The sequence below is a fragment of the Vipera berus genome (genome assembly GCF_964194415.1).
Source record: "Vipera berus genome assembly, chromosome: 3".
Classification (NCBI taxonomy): domain Eukaryota; kingdom Metazoa; phylum Chordata; class Lepidosauria; order Squamata; family Viperidae; genus Vipera; species Vipera berus.
Window position 1 is genome coordinate 20,152,987 of NC_138204.1, and position 19,828 is coordinate 20,172,814.

Consider the following 19,828-nt stretch of genomic DNA (forward strand, 5'->3'; position numbering starts at 1 on the left):
CGCTACAGGGGCGCCGGAGGAAGGTTGGCCGCGTCCCTCCGGTCCCCGGTGGCCTCGAAACGGGTCTTAACGTGAGGGAACCTCCGTGTTTTCCCAGCCCCCGCCCCCGCCCGTCGAGGAGGGAGGGGAGGAGGAGAAGGAGCAACCGGAGCGGGGCAGAGGCAGCGGCGGGCAGAGGAGTCTTGTCTCCGGCCTCTGCTGCAACGCGTCTTCCAGGAAGAGGCGCCCCGGTTCGGGCGAGAAGCTGCGAGGGCTCGATAAAGCTGGCCGCTATCGGGACGTCGCAGGCAGCAGAGCACAGCGAGGAGGAGCTGCGGGGGGAAGCGAGCGAGCGAGCGAGTGGCGGGCACATCTCCAAACCCAGCCGGGAAGGAGGGACGGAGACAACCCAGAGGGCGTGGAGACCCGGGCTCCCCTCCAGCCTTGCTGGAAGCCGCTGGTGCGCTCGGTGGCGTCGCTGTCCAGGAGGACGGGAAAGCTGCTGGTTTCCCCGGACGCCGCTTCTGGAGATGTAGCAAAGGTAAGGAGGTGGGGCTGCGGGGGGGGGGGGGGAGGAAGGGGAGCCGACGGGGAAAGGTGAAACGGGGCATCTGGGGAGGAGGGGAGGGCTGAGTTCAAGTCTGCCGGAGCCGGCGTCTTACCTGGAAGTTGAGAGGAGTGGGTGTGTGTGGGGGGGTAGGGGGTTGAATTGATCCAGGGTCAAGCGAAACTGGCGTAGGGATCGCAGACTTTTAGATGAAGGGACGTGTTTGGAGGAGAGAAGAGTGGGAAGGAGTCCGACTTAGCTTTTGGAGACAGCTCTTAACTCTGCTTTTAGACTGCTTTCTCCTGGGGGGGGGAGGAAATGGCTCCAAATTTCAGCACCTCATTGGGATCATCTGAGCTAGCCATAGGGACTAACCAGGAAAAAAACACAACGCCATAAATTAGACATCCTTGCTGAATGAAAATCCAATGAGAGACTGAGGTAAAGTGAGGGTGGTGGTGGTGGTGGTCGTAAACTCCGCCGTTTCATTGGAAAAACAACAACAACAACAACTGCCAACATGGAAATGCCGTTGTAGCAATTTATAGCAAGCGAGGCTATGCTTTGGAAACTGTATACAGTTCTGGTCACCACATGTCAGACATGATGCTATAGATGGGGAAGGATGCCAACAGAGCCAATTAGAAGGATGCTGGATGATTAGAGTGGTTCCCCTTCAAAAAGATTAAAAGGACCGGCTTTTTAGAATAGCTTAGATGGAAAACAAGGAAAGAAAGCTATTTAGCAGCTTATAAAAGGGTGCTTAGGTGATATGGAAAATGTTTCTAGAGCCAAGTTCTTCTTCCTCACAGTGTGAGAACTTGGGGCATGACTAGAAACTCAGGACTGAAAGCAAAAAAGAAGGAATTCTTTGCACAACCTAAATTTAACTGCAAAATTTGCTATCAGATGTGGAGGTAGATATTAATTTAGATAGTTCTAAAAGAGAACAGAAAACATGCGTGGAAAACAGGCTAGGAATGGCTGGGAGACATGACGATTGTTTAATACCTACAGAATGATGGGCATTGTACCTAATATCAGCTAGTAGGAAGGGAGCAAAGATGGAAAAGGGCTACGGCCCATCTTTTTCTGGGCTGCACTTGGTTGGAAACTAAACAATGTCAAATGTTGGACTTACTTATATTTTTTATATTCTTCTTATATTCTTACATTCCGGGTCACTTGAAAATTTACACTTGGACCAACAAAAACTCTTTCACTGCTTTTGCTACTCAGGCTTCAGACACAAACCTCCAACAAGTAAGCTGAGCTAAATTCTTCCATAAACTCATTTCCAAGTAAATATACCTGAGACTTTATGTCTTCCCACTTCATACTGAGCCTGAAGGTCTATTGACCTGAGGGAGTGCAGAGGAATGTTATGGAAATTACAGACAAGTCATTATTAGGAGTATGATTAAAATACATATTTATTTTGCTTCATGTCAGGAATCTTTATTATTCACCCCTTTAAAAGATGAAAAACCAAAGCTAATTACAGATGGCATCCAGTGGCAAACCAGTGCATTTCTACACCCAAAGTATTTTCCACTGAGTTCATGAGTATTTGTTGTTAGGTAAATGGGTAAAGGATTGCAGCAGCAATACAGAATAAGGATATATAATGGCGGTTCCAACATCATGTTTAATCACAGTTGTGTTAACTATGATTTGTTGAAAATATTACATGTCAGGAACGAAAGAACATGGCCAAACTTGAAAAAACCATTTGTTTATTTATTTATTTATAAAATTTATAGGCTGTCCATCTTGCCTGAAGGTTAGATAAGGGTCAACAGACTTCGAGGAGAAGTTGGAGTTAATTTGCTTATGGCTACGTAGGGATTCTAGACTGATCCCTCTTTTAACTCCACCCCCAAGTTCTGGTACCCCTTCTACGCTACACTTGCTTAGCTTCACATAACTTGCTAAACCAAAACAATATCGGACTCACCTGGATTTGGTTTCTTCAAACCCAGACTAGATTATTGGAGTTGAAAGGATGGTGGTTTGGCATTGTCTTAATATATTGTGTAAAATAGGCTATTGATTTGGTTGAGTAAAACATTTCATATAAACATCAGGATTTGCAGGGTGAATCATAACAGGCAAGATGGCAGATATGTCATTGTTATCAAAGCCCAACCCTTTTGTGGGCATGGCTTGGACTGCAGCATTACATCTGCCATCTTGTCAGTTTTGATTCCTCCCAACAATCATCTTTGTATGTAAACACAGCAGTTGTGCTCTGGGTTTGGGGGAGGGTATTGTTATGGCTTGATGATACTGAATAGGCTTAGCTAATGCAACTAGGGAAATGTGCAGATATGTCAATCAAGGAACCAGCCCACAAAGGTAGATCAGGGATATACCATTCTGTTATTTTTAGCTGATATACCACATGGAAATTGTCAGGCTTGCTGGCAAACTTGGCAAACTTTTTCAAATAGCCAGCTCAACTCAGGATGGTTTGACTAGTCTTTAGGTCTGAATTCAGCTTAAGGCCTTTGACATACAACATGCTTGGCTAGATAGAAGTATTCATTGTGGATCAGGAAGAAGTTACAAAAACAGCTGATTCATTTCTGTCAACGTGAAATTGTAATTCTGCCTTTATACTAGCTTAATTCCAATACTTTCTCCCCTCCCCACCTTTTGCTTATTTTAATGGACCTTTCCCGCTGTCCTTCTTTACCTTGTATGCCTGTTGATTGTTGATATAACTGACATCTCTGCCCTGAGAAACTCTGGCTCTCAACTCCCATAGAAATCTAACTTAGTTTCATCCTAGAATATAGATCTGTTTAATGTAATGAAATGTATGTGTTGAAACAAAATGCATGACACATTAATAAAGAAATTATAGACTGAAATACGCACACACAGAAACATACTCATGCAAGTGCATGCACGCACACAGAGACACACAAACAGATGGTTTCCTCAACTTAGTGCTATCCAGATGTGTAAGACTAATTGCCAAAATTTCCCAACCAATAGCTGGCTGGGGGATTATAACAATTGAAATTGAACACAATGGCTGGGTTTGCACAAAGCATTATAGCTGAAAGACTGGGAAATCTATTTTTCAGTATGGAAACTCGATCATTGTCTTAGCTGTTGAATGACTTTAATGAATGACCAAGCTATGACTTTAAGTGTTAGTATGACTTTTTTTCATGTGGGCATAGCATCTTACTATGTTTTGTTCTCTTGGGGTTAGAGGTGAATAGAATAGAATAGAATAGAATAGAATAGAATAGAATAGAATAGAATAGAATAGAATAGAATAGAATAGAATAGAATAGAATAGAATCTGGAAGGGACCTTGGAAGTCTTCTAAGTGACTGTCTAGTCTCTTCTTTAAAACCTCCAATGATGGAGTGCCCATGATTTATGAAGGCAAGTTGTTCCACTGGTTAACTGTCCTCACTGTTGGGAAGTTTCTCCTTAATTCCAGGTTGCTTTTCTCTTTGGTCAGTTTCCAACCATTGTTTTGTGTCCTGCCCTCTGCTGCTTTGGAGAATAGTTTGACCCCATTTTCTTTATGGCAGCCCCTCAAATACTGAAATATTGCTATCATGGTGCCCCTGTTTTTTCTTTTCTTTAGATTAGCCAAACCCAAGTTCTACAGCTGTTCTTCATATGTTTTAGTCTCCAGGCCTTTGGTCATGTTAGTTGCTCTTCTTTGCACTATTTCCAAGGTCTCAACATCTTTTTTGTGATATGGTGACCAAAATTGGCTGCAAGTGTGGTCTTATTAGGGTTTTACAAAGCGGTACTAATACTTCACGTGATCTTGATTCTATGCCTCTGTTTATACAACCCAGGATTGTATTAGCTTTTTTGGCTGCTGCTGCACACTGCTGGCTCATAGTCAAGTGATCGTCTACTAGGACTCCAAGGTCCCTCTTACAGTTGCTGTATTTCAGCCAAGTCTCGCCTAATCTGTACTTAAACCTTTGATTTTTCTTGCCTAAATGTAAAACTTTGCTTTTCTCCACATTAAAACTCATTTTGGTGGATAGGGCCCATTGTTCAAGTTTGTCAAGATCTTTTTGGATCCTGAGCTTGTCTTCTGGGCTGTTGGCTATTCCTGCCAGTTTAGTGTCATCTGCAAATTTGATGAGTTCTCCTTCAATTCCCTAATCTAAGTCATTTATGAAGATATTGAAGAGTACTGGGCCTAGGACGGAGCCTTGTGGTACCTCACTGTTTACTTCTCTCTATGTGGATGTAATACCATTGAGCACTACTCACTGAGTACGGTTTGTCAGCCAGCTACAGATCCATCTGATGGTGTTGTATCCACCTTTTTCTAGCTTACCAAGGAGTAGGCAGTGGTCTACTTCATCAAATGCCTTACTGAAATCTAAGTGTATCATGTCCACAGCATTTCGCTGGTCTACTAATTTAGTCACTTTATCAAAGAATGAAATGAGATTGGTTTGGCATGATCTGTTTTGACAAACTTGTGCTGGTACTGGTTATAACTTTGCTTCTAGTTGTTCATAGATCTGTTTTTTTAATTATTTTTACAGGATCTTCCCAGGTATTGATGTTAGACTGATTGGTCTGTAATTTCCTGGGTCTGTTTCTCCCCCCCCCACTTTCTTGAAGATGGGAACCACATTAGCCCTTTTCCAATCCTAAGGTACTTCCCTGGTGTTCCAGGATTTTTGAAAGATATGGTGCAATGGTTCTGAGATAACATCTCCCAGCTGCTTCAAAACTCTGGGATGTAATCTGTCGAGTCCTGGTGATTTATATTCATCAAGGTCGGATAGGTGTTCTCTTACCATTTTCTTGCTTATTTTAATTTTTGTTTCTAGTTTGTCTTTTGCAGTAATTTATGTTGGGCTATAATTTTGTGTGTGTGTGAAGACTGATGCAAAGAATGAGTTAAGTAGCTCTGCTTTCTCCCTACTGCCTGTTACTTTCTTGCCATCTTCTCTCTTTAGTGGACCTACAGTTTCCTTGACTTTTTTCTTGTTATTAATATGTTGAAAGAAACTTTTTTTTTATTGTCCTTGATTTCTGTTGCAAGTTTTAGTTCATTCTGAGCCTTTGCTTTCCTGACTCCATCTTTGCATGTTCTGGCTGTCTGCTGATAATCAGCCTTAGTTATGTGTCCCTCTTTCCATTTTTTGTACTTGTCCTTTTTGTCTTTCAGTTTGTCAGAGAGAGCTTTGTGCAGCCATGCTGGTTTCTTCTTCAATTTCTTGTTTTTTCTTTTTCAGTGGTATTGTGCTGGACTGAGCTTTTATGATAGATTTTTCAGAGCTTCCCACACTTCTTGCGTTGTTTTCCCTTTTATGATTTTAGTCCATGGAATCTTTCCTAGGTTCTCTCTGAGCTTGTTAAAATCAGCTTTTTTTGAAGTTTCAGACTCTGAATTTATTATTTGTGTTTGCATTATATTAAATTTCAGCACGACGCCACTTTCACCCAAGGTTTTGGCGACTTCAACTCCCTCTATCACTTCTTGATTAGTAAGGATTAGGTCCTGTATAGCTTTACTTCTAGTTCCCTCCGCCACCTTTTGGATGATAAAAGTGTTGGCTAGGTTGATTAAGAATCTGTTTGATCTCCCACTCACTGCAGTTTGTCTCCCGGTTGATATCTGGATAGTTGAAGTCACACAGTATTGTATTGTGTGAATTCAGTCACTTGGAGAATGAACAACGTTGAAATATACAAATTTCTATATCTTTTCACACTCTTCCCACCTGAACAATTGCAATAATGGCAGTGTGGTTGGTGGAAATATTTGGAGAGGCAGTAGGCAGCCCCGTAGGTCACACAGAGGGTACCTGAACATTGTATGCAAGAAAATGAAAATCAAGCACAGAGAATAGCATAAGTAAATGTGAAGATATCTCCATAGCAGTATGTTTCAGAATGATTTTTCTGAGGGAGAAACGACTCCTAAAAGGGGAGAGGTGAGTTTTCAGGGGAGAAAGACAACTTGCAAAGGCAGATGTTTATCCTGGGGTGGGGGCAGAAGAGATTTAGCTCTGAACCCACCACCTCTGCTAAACATGGAAGTTGTAGAGAAGGGGAAAAGAAAGAAATTTTCTCAGCATAGCAATAGTGTCTGGTTGGTATATATGTTATAATAGCAACACTTCACTCCCATTGCTTGGGAGATCCAGTATTTAGCCTTGTTTCTTATTTAAGGAGTGAATCCTTTATTTAGTATTAATTATAGCGTTCCTTTTTTCTCTGCATGGCAAGAACAGTTTATTCTGATAAATGAAGTGGATAATAATCACCAAATACTTATCCATCTTAAATGTATTAGTCTTTAGGGTGTCATATGACCCTCTGTTGTTAATTTTTTTTTTGACACAACTCATTTTTCAGTTTCTTGCCTGGTCTTACATTTAGCTTGGATTTCTTCAGATGATGACTGTAGCAAGCTTCAGTCCTTTAGTCTAATTTTCTTCTAGCTGCAAACTAAAAAGAGTCTAGCCTCTGGGGTCTCCAACATGGCACCTGCTAACCTGTTCCTTGTCCCCTTCCAGTTCCCTGCCCTGCTTAATTTTATTTATGCTTAATTCTTAGAAGCACAAATGCGAAGCTAACATGTTGCAAAGCATCTGTGAGAGTTAGTTCTTACACTGACAGCGAGAAACAGTGGCATAGCAAATCTCATGCCTATGAAAACAAGGACACATGGAGATGGGTGTCCAAAGGATGTGGCAAAGAAATCTGGCACGAAGGAAAAGGACTTGGAAGTAGGTTTAGACTGTCTCCTTCTACAGTATAGGACTTTATTGGAATTGCAGCACAGCAGTTATGGCTGTGTGTTTTCTTGTGCTGTTGGGGATGAAGCAGTGAGATAACATGCACCATTATGTTATGATGCAAACAAGGGTACTCTTGTGCATGCATCGAAGGTTGACATGCAGGTAGATAAAGGCAGGGTTTGCATTGTCGTATTGCTGCATTTGCTTAGCAATTTTTCCATCAATATAGTTAGCTGTTACCTAAAATCCAAAAGGCATTATTTGAAAATGAAAGGGTGAGTGACTGAAGGCTGGTGTTTGGTTGCCTTCTTGTACCTGACTGTTTTGTGATTGGCTATATTTGGCCTGGCAACCATTTTGTGAGAGTACTTATAACTCAAAAGTCCAGAAATGTACACTGCTCTAGAAAGGTTGGAGAACCTTAGTGTAACAATTAGACTGCCTCATACTTTACCTCTACTTCAGATCACATCTTTGCTATTTCCCATTTTCGGCACCAGAGTTCAGAGAATTTGGAACAGGCCAAGGGAAGATTAATGAGGAAGATCGGTGGCAGAAGATCAAGAACAATCTATCAAGAATGATGGAAGCTGCTAGAGATGTTTAGCCTTGGGAAAGGATGACTGAGAACTTGTTTAGCTATCAGAAAGGACACCTTGTAGATGCAGAAGGTCAAGCTTTGTTCTCCATCATTACAGAAAACAGAGTATCAAATAATGGATTCAGTTTCCAATTTTATGTTAGAAAAAAAACTTCCTAACAGGAAGAACAGTTTAACGATGGAACCAATTATCCAGTGAGATAGTGGTCTAAAGGTTAAATTACCCCACTGCATCTTTAATTTGCATTTCTTCTCTGATCAGAGCATTGGACTTGGGGGCATGAACAGCCCTTTCTAATTCTGTGATTCTATGCCATCTGTTTCTGTTTTAGTGACATAGCTGTAAAGAGAGAAAACAATAAATTAGCCTCAAGAACTGCAGGTAGAATGACAGCCTAGAATTCTGTGGCTCTATAATTTTCTCTCTCGGTCCATCTCCTATTTGTCACAGAGAGGAAACCATAGAGGCAAAATATAGCAGTACACATTCTAGTAAGTTTGCTGTTCCAAAGTGGAGAACAGCGTGGGGAGGGTAGTGTGATCAGCCATCCCTTGGTATAGTGGAAAAAGAGAACCTCCTGCATCATTTTGAATAGCATGGATCAAAATTTCACTGGGGCTCTTCCCAGAGTAACATGGTGTTGGATGTTCTGCTGTGGACCTTGGTGCTTGTTCAAATACCTTGGGCTCTCTGTTTTCATTCTTTCATATTACTAGACTGGGGACCACATTAATATATAGACGGTTGCATACATCCCAATGATTAATTAAAGGATGTCTACTGGTGAGTTGTGGTGATGTTTGGACAACAGCATGAATCCAGAAAGGAGACTGAGTTCAAGTAAAGAGAAATTGTTAATGCCTGCCATCACTAACTCGTTACTAGAAAGTTTCTTATTCTTGACACAGAATCTGAAGGAATGCCAGGTGATCTCATGTAGTTGTGGAGGAAATAATAAATAAAGAATGACTAAATCTAGGAACTCTTTAAATTGCCAAAATTTTAAGAGTTCTTAGATTTAAGGTAAAGGTAAAGGTTCCCCCACACATGCGTGCTAGTTGTTTCCAACTCTAGGGGCCGGTGCTCATTTCCGTTTCAAAGCCGAAGAGCCAGCGCTTGTCCGAGGACGTCTCCATGGTCATGTGGCCGGCATGACTAGACGCCAAAGGCGCACGGAACGCTGTTACCTTCCCATCGTAGTGGTCCCTATTTTTCTACTTGCATTTTTACGTGCTTTCGAACTGCTAGGGTGGCAGAAGCTGGGATGAGTAACAGGCGCTCACTCTGTTATGAGGCACTCGGGATTCGACCCGCCAAACTGCTGACCATCTGATCGACAAGCTCAGCGTCCTAACCCACTGAACCACCACGTCCCTTTTTTCCTAGATTTAGTCACTCTTTATTATTTGGAACCTTTTCATCAGAGCTAGATGAACCTACATGCATGTAACCTTACCATTCACAAAAAGAGCCACTGACTAGACCTTTTTTTTAAATCTTGCATTGATGACAGAACAGAATCCTCTAGAACACATGAATCTAGACAAGGAGCTTGGCTGGCATAGTCCTACTGAGAATATCTATGTACTGTAGCTACTGTAGACTGAATTGTTTCAGCTGTTTTTTTTCTCAGTCCACAAAGTTCATTCCTTACTGCACTGATGATGTTACCCAGTCTGGTAATGGGATGTCTGCAAAAAAAACAACCAAGCATAGAAAACCACAAGGGCCCAAACAGTATATATTGCTGTTATAATGTACACAATCGTCTTTCAGCATCTTGCTACTATTTCTTACACTTCTGGTATTTGCTGTCTAATGTCAATACAAGATTCTTATAAAAATATGTCATTTTTTAAAAAAATAGTCAAATATATCATCATCACCTGGACTGAAGGGGTTTTAGTTTTTTAATATTTTAATTGTTGGGCTTTAATTTAATTCATTTTAATTTTATATTATCTTTTTATATTGTCTTTTATATGCTACCCTGTAAACCGCCCTGAGTCCTTCGGGAATAGGGCGGTATAGAAAACTAATAAAATAAATAAATAAATAAATAAATAAATCACCAACATACACAGACTCAATATAGTTGTGGTTGCATAACGAAGAAAACCTTACATACGCTATAGTGATGAAGATAAACTAAATGGAACTAGGAAGGAAGGAAGGAAGGAAGGAAGGAAGGAAGGAAGGAAGGAAGGAAGGAAGGAAGGAAGGAAGGAAGGGAAGTCAAGTCAAGTCAAGTCAAACCAAATATAGTGCCCATTTAGTATCAGTATAGGATTAACAACACAGAAGCTTTTTATTAAGACTGCACTTGTAGAAACACATGGGTTTCCTTAGTGGTGCTGGCATAGGAAAGATCCCCACCAGGAGATGAATCTGACAGGAATCTTCTTTGTAGCTAACTCTTTCCCCAGGCTATCACTATGGCTTTTCCTTGGTGGTCATTGCATCAGCTAGACATAAAGCAGGAACTGACCTGTATCCTGCCTTCTCACCATTCTTGAACCCTTGATACAAATATTCCAGGTGAAAGTGTTCAGTTCTAGAGCTATTTATTTTCTTGTTTAAACCTATTAAACAGAGGATTTATTTTCCTGTTTAACATAATTATTAGAATATTGAGCTCTATTACATAGAGAAGAAGTTGGCAGTCTTCTCAAGCACAAAATACTACTTGTATCAAATCATCCCATAGATAATTTTAAAATGTTTTTAGTTTTTTAAGAAACAAAATCACCCCTGTGGTCTGAGTTAAGCTCATATGAGAATATTGTCATTACAAGATATCTGTCTGTCTATCTGTCTATTTGATAGACAGATTCACACCCTCTTTCCAATCTAAAAGTGTTGCTATGTAGATGATTCCTAATATTTTTAAATTTTAAAAGAATGGTTCAGGATGTCATATATAAAGAATTAGGATAACATCTGTGCAGGTCAAAAAAATTATGCTGGGATCTAATATTCCTTAGAAAGATGTTCTTCAAACATGTTTTTTTTTATGAACCTCTGAATGTTTTTTTTGCCTATAGTCCATTGTGAGCTATACTGATGGAATGATTTTCCTAGACGAGCACACATCTATTCTGGAATGACAGAAGAGCTTACATTATAAAAAAGAAACATTTTTGTTGCTATGTTAAGTAATTAGGAGACCTGCCCAGTAATCCAGGAACATACTAGTAAATCCTGATCTATTTCTGCCATTGTAATATTTATCTCAAACAGAAACTTTTGCAGTATGGTGTACATTTATCTGCATTAATTACAAGCTGTTTACATTACTGTGACTTTATAGTATGATATAACTCTTTACTTTAACATATTTATGAGGTCTTGGATCAGAGCTCACCGCATTTTATTGGGGAGAGTTTTTCCCCCTTTCTATCTTAAAATAGCATTTTTGATAAGCATGGGAAAAATAAAACCTAACTGAATGCCTTAGTGAGATGTGCGAACTTAGCTTCAGGGTATTTCAAACAGGTCATTCATGTGCTGTTAAGATGTGAACTCTTGCCTTTTTGCTTTCTTATAACATATCTTTATATATATAAACTGGACCTGGAAGTGTAGTGTTCAAAGGAATATTTAGAATTTTTGTTTTCTAAGGAACAGTGTGAGCAAATAATGAAAACATAATAACAAGTGAGCCAAAGGAAATGTACTAAAACTTTAACACTGCAAGTCTTGAATTAGTATTGCAATGGAAAGTAAAAAATATATACCTATAAACAGTGTTTACCGTATTAGGAATGCATACACACACAGAGAAGAGCCTAATTATGGGGAAAAACACTTCTATCTAGACCAGACATGTCAAACACAAGGCCCGGGGGCCGGATCTGGCCCGTGAAGTGGTTTCATGTGGCCCACGAAGCCATCCTGGAAACAGTGAGGAAATGGCCCCCGCTGCCTTGGCCCTGGCCCAGAGACCCTCCTTCTGCCAGAGATCCCCAGATCTGTCCCACTCCTGCCCAGGCCCCCATAGGCACCCTCAATGCGAATGATGTAGAGCTGGCCACGCCCACCCAGTAGGCCATACACACTCTAGCCACGCCCACCCAGTAGGCCACGCCCACCGTGGCCACACCCACCCGGCCCCCTGAGGGCAACCGCAATGCTGATGCAGCCCTCAATGAAATTGAGTTTGACACCCCTGATCTAGACCTACATGTGGAGAAAAAATGGTTTGGGCTTCAATTACACAGTTGTGTCCACCATTTTGACTTTTTTTGACTCCCTGTAGATACTTGCTTCTATTTCAGTAACAGGAATCATGGAGAGTTAAAAGTGCAGTTTGCATGACCAGTTTTAAAAAAACAGATGGCAACATAATATTTCAATGGCCCAAGGAGTCCTTTTTCATTCCTTTTAATGAAATAACACAAACAGTAAAATACCAGCATCTCTTTGGGTTTCTGTAGTAATGGAGTCCTGCATTGTGCACTGGGTTGTACTAGATGACCTCCAGGATCCATTCTATTCTCTGGTGAGAAATATTTGGATATCTGCAATGTTCTGTCTAGGAAGTCTCCGTGAAAGGATTGGTAACATTTCTGGAGCAAATCAAGATGAGAAATAATACCCCGTATTTTTGATTTCTTCCCCCCCCCCCCAGTTTTATCATTGTTCTGCTACTGTTTGATAAATGTTGCAGAAAAACAGAGGAGAATTGCTTCATTTGTTAGTTGCATAACAATTTTGGAAAACTTCCATTCCTCAGTTTTACCAATAGAAAAAGTCTATTTCTATGTAGGTAGTGAATACAAATATTTGTAGTCATTATAATAATAGATAGTTAAACAGATCGTGGTTTGTTGTAATACAGTATGTGAACAGCTCAATATGTGAATCCAGTAACGGATCACAATAAGAGAAATTTTCCTTCAGTTGCAACAGGAATTTGCTGTGCATCATTAGGATATTTTTAATGCACCTGGGGAACGTAACTGGCATTTCCTTTTCCTTTTTACACAGGATTTTGATGGATGGATATGCTGGGAATAGAATTTGAGATATGAGCTTTGGGCATAGTGAACTCTGCTTCTCACAATCACCTTCCAGAATGTTTGACATTTGTTTAGCCAGTTCTCCAATGGCTTATACTGAGCAAAGAGTCAGGATCAGAAAATAACATATCTGAATATAATTACTCAGGAGTTTGCTTGGTAAATTCCATATAGGGAAGGGTGGAAAAAGATCTGCATACAGTATCATGCATGTCTGCAGTGTCTGCTTAATGTATTACAGACATGACTTTAGCAAAAATTTGAGGGGAAGTAGATTGGCAGAATGTCAGGCAATTATTTGGCCAAGTCTGGAATGAAAAATGTATGATATTTCACGAAGGAAGAACCTTTAAATAAGGACCAGTTTGAGAGGCAAAGCCTTTTCTTTTAATCTGTGGGTTGCATCACACTTATGTGGGAGGCACCAAGGCACTTCCAGGTTGAAAGATTCAGCCAGTGTGCACAGGCCACACTGTTGCCCAGGAACTCACCGTGTCCCACAGCAGCACTTGGGTCTCAAACATGAGCTTGCTGCTTGTCAAGCTGGCATCCTAACCACATGAGTCACCATGCTTCTGTATAGGGATAGTGGACATGTTGGACTGCCTTGCCCCATTGGACATGTTGACTGCCTTGCCCCATTGGAATATTTAAATCCAGCTACTGAGATAACACACAAGATGGGAATTAGTAATCTTTTCAAGAAGACGAGGTTGTACTTCAGACATGTCAAACACAAGGCCCGGGGGCCAGACCCGGCCCGCGAAGTGGTTTCATGTGGCCCGTGAAGCCATCCTGGAAACAGTGAGGGAACGGCCCCCACTGCCTTGGCCCTGGCCCAGAGACCCTCCTCTTGCCAGAGACCCTCAGATCTGTCCCACTCCTGCCCAGGCCCCCATAGGCACCCTTGATGCGAAGGATGTAGAGCTGGCCATGCCCACCCAGTAGGCCACGCCCACCCAGTAGGCCACGCCCACCCTGGCCATACTTACCCGGCCCCCTTAGGGCAACCGCAATGCTGATGCGGCCCTCAGTGAAATTGAGTTTGACACCCCTGTTGTACTTGGAGACTTTAGTACCAGAGCTAGGAAAATCCATTTTCTGATGTGCTGTTCGCTTCAAATACATTTCCCTTGTCAGTTAGCTTTCCACAAGCTGACTTTTTTATTCTGGAAATTCTCAGGGTGTCTTTAAAGGCTTTATAGACCTAATTTCTATGCAACAATGAAAAAGTAGTAGCAAAAATTTATTTTTGTCAGCCATTGAGTCATGACTTTGGCATGATTATATATCAGAGATAATTTAGATTTTTGCTTTTCTAATGGAAATATTGAAGAAGGAGGATAGGAAGGAAATGTATGCTTTTAGAACTTTAATACTGGAGAAGACTCCTGGATGGCTTGTTGAACATAATCAATAGTAGAAATATAACAACAACAGAAAAAAGCCGAGTGGCCTTAGAACTGAGGATAGATGTACTCTAATTTTTCTTCTTCTTTTTTAAATATTATGTTTAAGAGAGAGAGGAAAAGGGCAACATCCCTCACGCTACCTACAATGTGATACAAGGATTGTTCTCTATCACTTTAAGTCCTTTGAAATCCTTTCATCTATATGCATTTTGCTATATGTTACCCAGAGAAGGCAGCTGTATAAAAGTGATAGATAGATGATAGATGATTGATAAATAGATAGATAGGGATAGATAGATATTGTAGACAGATAGTTAGATAAAGAAAGAACAAAATAAATAAATAAAACTAGATAGACAGATAGATAGATGAAGAAAGAAGGATAGATAAAGAACAAAATAAAGAAAAAGACACATAGTTAGATATAAATTAGATAGATGGATAGATAGATAGATAGATAGATAGATAGATAGATAGATAGATAGATAGATAGATAGATAGATAGATAGATAGATGCAGTTGAGTTCTTAATGTTTGATCCTGGAGGAGCAAGGACAAAATATACAGAATTCTTTTTGATTGAAGAAACTGGATTTCAGTTTATCCACCTGAAATAATCACTTAGGACCAGCTATGTCCTCCAGACAAGGTGCCTGAATAGTTTGGATTGCAGGTCCCAGGAGTCCATCCCAGTATTCAGCAAAGTCTACCTGGAAATGATTGAGCCAAAGTGGTGCAACCTATTGTACAAATTAGTGTCTCTATGGTATGAAACAAAGCAGAGTCTAAGAACCACATACTCATAAGGGATTGAATCTGAAGAACCATAGTGGATTCCAGTGGGAAACTGATTGCTTCGAAATAATTCAAATTGGAAGTGTTTTATACATAAAGTGAAAGAAATCTGTGCTTTTATGTTTCTTGTAAAACTAGAAATAGCCCATGTCAGGAATCACTGCAGAGCAAGTTGCTGTCCCTGAAGGGCATTAATGTATTATAAGATTGCTTTGTGCCGATAGAGAGGGGGAGATTACAAGGAGATTGTTGTTGTTTTTTTAACTTGTGAATGCCTCAAGGTTCAATACAACCCTTTTCATTCAACATCTGCAGGAAACTGCTAGGTGAGATCATCAATATGTGAATGGTATTCAATTATACCTTTCTACCCTGAGTTGCGCAAGTGGTATTGTCAGTGTTGCGTAGTGGGTTCTGGAGAGCAGGAAGGACGCCAAGGCAATGAGTACAGCATAGCCGCTCTTTATTAGGTGAAGGGACTGTACTGGGGGAATAGGGGTTACCTGCACCCTTTATATACCTGGCCAGGTACACATCCCGGCCACAACAGTTTTGGTTCAGCGCCACCTGGTGGTATCTGTTATGCCAGCACTCATGGTGTTCCCTTAAGCCAGGGGTGTCAAACTCAATTTCATTGAGGGCCACATCAGCATTGTGGTTGCCCTCGGGGGCTGGGTGGGCGTGGTCAGGGTGGGCGTGGCTGGAGTGTGTATGGCCTACTGGGTGGGCATGGCCAGCTCTACATCATTGGCATAAAGGGTGCCTATGGGGGCCTGGGCAGGAGTGGGACAGATCTGGGGGTCTCTGGCAGAAGGAGGGTCTCTGGGCCAGGGCAAAGGCAGCGGGGGCCATTCCCTCACTGTTTCCAGGATAGCTTCGGGGGCCACATGAAACCACTTTGCGGGCCAGATCCGGCCCCCGGGCCTTGTGTTTGACATGTCTGCCTTAAGCCCAATACATAACAGCCAGCATACTGATCAAATATTTGGAGGCTATCCGGGTGTAGATGAGAAGGAATGGACTTCCTTTCAACCCTGACAAGGCTGTTTGGTGGGTCAGGGATATTGAGACATTTGGGATTGGTGCACAACTTGGTAGTCCTCCTGGACTCACAGTTCCTGCTACTGCTTGATGAACTGGTAGCAACTGTGGCTAGGAAGACTTTTGCACAAGTTCCACTGGGGCACCAGTTGTGCCCCTTCCATTATTGGGAGGCTGTTCAGATGATCATTGATTCACAACTTAGCTCACAGTGCGACTTTTGCAAAGGGCCAGCCCTGGAAGACCATCTGGAAACTATAGTTGGTTCAGCATGCAACAGTGTAAGCAGTTGTGACTGCTCAACAAAAGGCTGTGCATCCAGGATCAAAAAACAAAGATGGCTGCCATAATGGTGTGACTGAGGCTCTGCCCATTTTCACCTACTGTTTGTCTCATGTAAAGAGAAGGATTTTAAAACTGGCTCTTTGAAAGAGGGAACAGGCCAAGGAAAATGTATTGGCAAGCCAGTACATTTTGCATTTAGCAAATCAACCAAGCAAACTATCCATCTCATTCAATAGGTACAGTATAAATATTTATGTAGGCCTCTAAGAAAGACAGGGGTTATTGTTTGCTAATTTAAGAGTGGGTTTAGTTTGGTTTGGGGTTTTTTGTTTTTTTTTGCTAAGTGTGTCATGTGATCAGGAAAAAGTCCAGGCTGCTTTTGCTCATTTCACAATCTAAGCTTTTCTGTCATTGTTTTATGAGTTGCTATGTTTGTACAAGCAACAGCCTTAAAGTGTAAGTCTAACTATCTGAAACATTTTTGAAATTTAAACATTCCCAAAGCTTACTTTTTTAAAATACAAGAGACTCCAAAGAAACTTTCATGCTGTTGTGAAGATAGTAATGGTGGATAAACGTCTTCCTGATCACACACATCTGGACTGAACCTCCTGTCTGTACTTCACTTTCTCTTTCCATGGACAACAATTATGATTTGCACCTTTCCATAATGTTTGGCATCCTGGCTGGGAATTACATGGCCAGATGTGTTACTACAGAAACAATCTAAATAGAAAAACACATTTTCCAATTCTCTGCTCTCCCGCAATAATGGTAATTAGGAAAATTGCATTCGTGCTTCAGAATTTTCTCTACGTAGGTGTGTGTGTGAAAGTGAATAAGTAATGTGCAAGAGATTAGGTGAACTGTACTGTTCTACATCTGTTAGCATTTTAAATTTCTCATGCAACAATTAAAATATGCTGCATTGGCTACATGATTGATGTCCCTGCGAGACAGTTTTATTCAATCTTGGAATGATTTTTGAAACATTTTTTTTAAAATTGTGCCTCTTGTGGGACATACACACCCCACAGCCTGAGGAGCAAAGGGACACAAAGCAAGAAAATACTCTTTTGAAATAGTCTCAAGATGGTGAAATCTTAAAATATTAAATTCTAAAAGTTATTGGATATTGAGAAGAAAGCAAGTTTATATATATATTTCTGTTCTTGAACATTTTTACCCCTAGGAAAAGAAGTAAATATAACTATGCCACATTCTGAAAATCCTTTCTAGGCCATATTTGTTACATTTATTCAGGTATATGTTACAGCAGATGCACCACAAAGTGCTGGTCTGTCATGTACAGCCCAGGAAGATAGCAGGTTTGGAAAATATAAACAGGAGCTTCATATGGGTTCCATTTTTAGTTTGCCAAGTGTTCCATGTCCTATTTTCTTTTTTTTAATATACAAATTTTATTGATTTTCTAATATTACATTCACATATTTGAAAAGCAACGTGGTGACTGAGTATTAGTGATTCAATTACATACAGATATAATTAGTACAGATTTCAAATTGCTACCATAAACATTTCCTCTCTTTTTCTTTCATATATACTGTCTATTTGTAAATTAAAAAACAAATTTTATCTTATCAATCACATAGAATAGCTTTCTTACATATATCCAAAGTTTTTAGTTTACACATATTCTGGTTGTTTTAACATACAATCTTTTAGACAATCAATGACCTAATAGATTTTTCAGTTTTAATTTCCACTAACAATTAGATTTAACGTTTGATATTTATCATTCCCAAATTTTTTAATATACTCCCAATTCATCTATCATCATTCCTCACAAAGACTAATATTCAAAATACTCATCCCATCTATTTAACTTCTCACCCTCTATGTCAACAAATTAAGGATACAATAGGATATCCTTCTTTTTTGCTAGTTTTCAGGGTTGTTTTTAAGTAATAATCAAAATTTCTTTTTCTTTCAGTATTTAACACTTCCTCTCTCTTCCTCTTTGTATCTGCTGTCTCTTGCTTAAACTAATAATTTTCGTTTTTAACGTTCCATATAGACCTATTTATTACTTTTAACAATAAGTTTTTAGCTTATCTACATTGTTCACCCTTACGTGATCTTTATACACAAATCAATATTCAAATTAGCTATTAGTAATTATACTGCTAAATTTTAATGACCAAAATTTTTTCTTTATCTCAGTTCGTAACAATGTCTTGTGTTCAACATGCACATCTCATCTATTTAAGTACGTTCTGTTTTAGATTTCAATAAGATGGTCGAAACTCCATTCTTCTTGAGTCTTATTCTGGCTTTTTTTCCTTTGCCAAATCATCTTCCATGTCCTTGTTTTTGGGTCATTGAACCAGTCTCCTTGTAATATCATGTATATTAATTGATATTGGCAAAACCATCCGGCCACTATTTTTTTGAGAGGACTTGTAGCTCTAGTGCAGGGGTGTCAAACTCAATTTCATCGAGGGCCGCCTCAGCATTGCGGTTGCCCTCAATGGGCCGGGTGGACGTGGCCTAGTGGGTGGTGGTGGCTAGAGTGCGTACGGCCTACTGGGTGGGCGTGGCCAGCTCTACATCGTTGGCATCAAGGGTGCCTATGGGGGCCTGGGCAGGAGTGGGACAGATCTGAGGGTCTCTGGCAGGAGGAGGGTCTCTGGGCCAGGGCCAAGGCAGTGGGGGCCATTCCCTCACTCTTTCCAGGATGGCTTCACGGGCCGCATGAAACCACTTCGCGGGCCGGATCTGGCCCCCGGGCCTTGTGTTTGACATGTCTGCTCTAGTGGATCATCTCTTTATTCTTCCATATTAACATGGTTGTTCTGAATTCTTTATCTTCTCATCCAACTGTTCTTTTTCTAGATCCTCTAGTTCCTTCTGAGTTGTATAAGAAACCTTTTCCTTTAACCAAGTTGTCGATGTCTTTTCTGAATTTCCAAATATCAATATTTGTTGAATAGTAGATTCTTCTGTCATAGTATTTGAATGTTTCATTTTTTTCTGTTGTATTTTCTATAGATGGTTCTTTAGTTGTAGTCAAAGTTTGGGCTTTCATATCTGGGTTGTCTTCTTGTTCCTTCACATAGCCTCTTAGTATTTCATTGGTTGTGGTAAGAATTTGAATTAGTGTTTTCAACATATAGAGAGTTTGTTGATCTTCATCTATAAGGAAATTTTGTTCCTGGTCTTCTTCCATATTGGTATTTTAAACTAAAGGCTTTACGCTTAGGAAATTCAAAAGAGAGAATTTTTTTTCCCTAGGTAGAGAACACAAAGCCGTTCACAGCTGTTGTTTCAAAGTTCTCAAGGTTATGTATCTTATCTATTTCTCTAGACAGCCAGCCAGGCCCCTTTTAAAGTTTCCCTTTGAGTCCCAAAGTTATCTTAATATTTTCAG

At 40.4% G+C, this 19,828-nt stretch overlaps 1 protein-coding gene across 1 annotated transcript in view; it reads left to right on the top strand.

Moving 5' to 3' along the window:
• The first annotated feature begins 329 nt into the window (after positions 1-329).
• Positions 330-19,828, top strand: part of RIPOR3 (RIPOR family member 3) — a 121,185-nt gene continuing 101,686 nt past the window's right edge. The window contains exons 1-2 of the mRNA XM_081322216.1: positions 330-520; positions 1,766-1,789. The gene's annotated coding sequence lies outside the window, so the exon portion shown is untranslated. The remainder of the gene's footprint in view (positions 521-1,765; positions 1,790-19,828) is intronic.